This window comes from Diadema antillarum, unplaced genomic scaffold, assembly GCF_040938485.1.
Source record: "Diadema antillarum isolate AM-2024a unplaced genomic scaffold, OU_Dant_1.0 seq00000791_RagTag, whole genome shotgun sequence".
NCBI classification, from domain to species: domain Eukaryota; kingdom Metazoa; phylum Echinodermata; class Echinoidea; order Diadematoida; family Diadematidae; genus Diadema; species Diadema antillarum.
In genome coordinates, this window is record NW_027271678.1 from 2,238,338 (window position 1) to 2,242,432 (window position 4,095).

The window sequence follows — 4,095 nt, forward strand, 5'->3', positions numbered from 1 at the left end:
GTCATTTGATTTATAGAATGGGTAATTTTCTTGTCAAAAACCCAGTTTTCTATCGTGTTACCCGATGACAAAATTACTGGATGCATTTCCTTTTGGCTTTCCGTAAAGGGCATGCATACCCGTACTTACCGTTTTTACTGGATGCATGGCCAGCCATGCATAAGTTTTTACTGGATGCATGGCCAAGCTGAGTGCGCGAACCGTTGCTTTAGTGCGCGAACCTTTGTTACAAGTACGCGTACTCTTGCTAAGTGCGCGATAACATGTTTACCACTGTGACTCAGCGTGCGGCCAGTAAAAATGAACACATAGCTCTCGACCAATCAGATCGCAGGATTCTCGCTACCCATTCTATAATATGCTATTTCATTCTTCACAACTAGCTATATATACTTAGTCAGGCCTGACTTAGTATACATATATTTTGTCAAATATTGCACGTTTTCAGAGACATTAATAAGACTTTGTTTTGTATCCTACATTTTCACGTTAATTGTTATCTCCATGTTGTTTTTCTTTTTCAAGACAAACAAGTGACACATACAACAGTGCAGTCAAATTGAAAAATGGACGCTTTCTCATGTACGTTACAGTACTTTTAGCTCAATTACTCTATTTTTTCCCCTCATGTATAGCTACTTCAATGTTTCTTTCCATCGTCCTCACTGTTTTCTTTCCGCGGCCAGCAGCAAAAATGAGCAACATGTTTACCTTAACTATGCTCCAGGTTCAATTTCGTTTCTTTCAATCATAAAACAATCATTAATGTAAAGATTCAAAGTAACGCAGGACAATCATTATAAAACTATGTAAAACTACATACAAAGAAACAAAAGAATAATTAAATTGAGATTCTTGTAAGACATTAGTCCCCGTATATTACAAAGTCAATATTGCATTGATGTACACCCGCTGGTCGAGTGTTTGTGTTCCGTGTTTTGCGGAGGCCTGTGCGTCGTGCTAGACTCCATTTCCAGTCTCTCCTAGCCAGCTTATATCTCACTATCAAATAGCCACTCTAACAGTCGTGTAAACTGTAATGCATACGCAGCAATGCAGGCTGCAGCGTCTATAGTAAATACTGAGGGGAGGGAAACAAACTCCGGGGATTCCCATTTGGGCACACAGGGTAGCCATTTTGAGAAAAGGCTTTACTTTGAAAAGGTGGATCAGCCCACGCCCCTCCCCGATGGAACGTCACAAATGAAAACACACAATATTGGGCAATTGAGCAACAGTTCCCCTCAGACCTTAAAAATAAATCAATAAATATACAAATAAAGATATCCCCGAGCCCTAACCTTTGGTTTAAATCCGAATGGCTTCAGTTGAAAAAAAAAGAGTACAAACATAATTAACAAGAACATTTACTTTTTCGTGAGATGTCCGAATAGCGTAGGTCACCTACTTACCAGTAGCCTTTTACTTTTGAAACACAGAAAGCAAGCAGTCCAGTTGTGTATACTAGTATCAGAGTAAACGTGAAGAACGACGATTTTCATCCATGGCTGTGTATATTTGCACACGACATGACCACAACATCAGTTGATTATAGTGAATGAGTGATTGCAGAGTATAAATGCGGAACAGAATTCAAAAAGCATGTCACAATGCACATGTCAGAGTGCGGGAGCAAAGTGTTGTTGCAACGACGAGTACAATGAGGAAAGACAAAGATGAAGTAGGTCTACGGGGTGCACTCATGATGGGGATTTCCCGTTGGCGATATGTAACCAATCAGGGGTCTGTTTCATAAAACTTGTCATCAGTGACAAGATGTCATAGATGTGATAAACTACTTTATAAAATGGGTTCAAGAATGTAGCCAATAGGAAGCGCTGAAATGAGACACACCTCCTTCCTTTACTTCAGTACAACTGCACTGCCTGTAATCCTATGGTAGATTGCCGATCGTCTGTGCGCGCGGCGGCTCCTTTGATGAATTGCATGCATACGCGTACGCGCTGTCAATCCTGTAAACAACTTCTAGTTCGGGCTGCCGGCCGGCCGGCCTGTCTTCCCTTGTGCATAACATGTGGCGTACGTCCAGGTTAATTCTCACGCCGTTTTCAGAGTATGTTGTCTAATAGGCCTATATGAGGAGTCTACATCAAGTCTTTAAGGTAAAGGGTGCATATTCTATGTAAAATAAGTAAGTTTTCATGCGGGTGTCCGGAAACCCAACCCCCCATTATACTTATATCTGTATGTGCGGGACTTCCGCGAGTGCGACGTGCGTAAAAGTTTGGGACGAACATCTTCGGACGTCTTGACCCACAAAGGTACGTGGAAAACGCTGAAAAATGATGTTAGTTTTCGAATTTTCGACCCATTTTATAAAACAAATGATGCACAGGATTATTTCGTGGCGTAGTGCACTCGAGGGTATTTACAATTGTGAAACATGCACGAGGCGAAGCCGAGTGCATGTTGCACTACATTGTAAATACCCTCGAGTGCACTACGCCTACACTAACGCACTCTATCCTGTGCATCATTTGTATAAAAATCCTTCCATCTGAGTGGATGAGAGCAAATTTGTCATAGAAATGTGGCAGTTGTTACTGACGACAATTTTTTTTTTTTTTTTGACGGACCTCAGGTTTTGTAAAATACGCGCTAGCACATTAACGTGGGACTAATGGAACAACTTGCCACTATTAGCAAAGAAGTAAAAAAAAAAAAAAAAACGGGGGCGGGGGGAAGTCGCTAGAACGTACGGTATGCTACTTTATTCTTCACTACGAGGTATGCATACTTAGTACACATGTATTTTGTCAAATGTTGCATGTTTCCCGTTATTTTGTCAACTATTGCCTGTTTTCAGAGATATCAATAAGACATTGTCGTTTTGTGTGTGTATGCTACAGTTTCACAGGACTTGGATTCTCCATCAAGACAAAAAAAAAGTGACACATAAAACAATGCAGTCACTATAATTGACGCTTTCTCAAGTACTTTGAATTGCTTTTTCGGTTGTACTTTTGGCTCAGTTACTCTATTTTTTCCCTCACCTATACGAAGAAATAAAAGAATAATGAAATTGAGATTCATGTAAGACATTAGTACCCGCATATTCCAAAGTCAATATTACGTTAATGTAGACCCGCTGGTCGAGTGTTTGTGTTCCGTGTTTTGCGGAGGCCTGTGCGTCGTGCTAGACTCCATTCCCAGGATCTCCTAGCCAACGTATATCTCACTATCAAATACATTGATTGTACAAGTAGCCACTCTTCAGTCGTGTAAACTGTAATGCATACGCAACCATGCAGCCTGCAGCGTCGCAATGCTGAGTGGATGCCAACAAACGGCGGGGATTCCCATTTTGGCACACAGAGTAGCCATTTTGAGAAAAAGGTATTCCTCTGAAAAGATGGATCACCCCACGCCCCTCCCCGATGGAACGTCACAAATGAAAATATGCAATATTGAATTTGAGCAACAGTTCCTATCCGACCTTATAAAATAAAACAATAAATATACAAATAAAGATATCCCCGAGCCCTAACCTTTGGTTTAAATCCGAATGGCTTCTGCTGAAAAGAAAAGTACAAATATCATTAACAAGAACATTTTGTTTTCATAAAACTTGTCATCAGTGACAAGATCTCATAGATGTGACAAGCTACTGAAATCCTTGCATGAGATTGGCTGAGAGCAAATTTGTCTTAGAAATGTGGCGTTGTCACTGATGACCATTTTTTTTTTTTAATAAACGGGCCCCAGGTTGTGTAAAAACGCGCGAGCACATGAACGTGGTACTAATCGAACAACTTGCCGCCATTAGCAAAGAAGTAAAAAAAAAAAAAAAAACATTGGGGGCTGGGGAAGTTGCTAGAACGTACGGTATGCACTTTATTCCTCACTACAACGTATAAACACTTAGCATACATGTATTTCGTCAAATATTGCCTGTTTTCAGAGATATTATTAAGACACTTTTTTAAGCTACAGTTTCGCGGGACTTGTTATCTCCATAAAGACATAAAAGTGACACATACAACTATGCAGTCAAATAAGTGAAATGGACGCTTCCTCAATTACTTTGCATAGCTTTTTCGAGTGTACTTTCAGTTCAATTGCCCTATTTTTTCC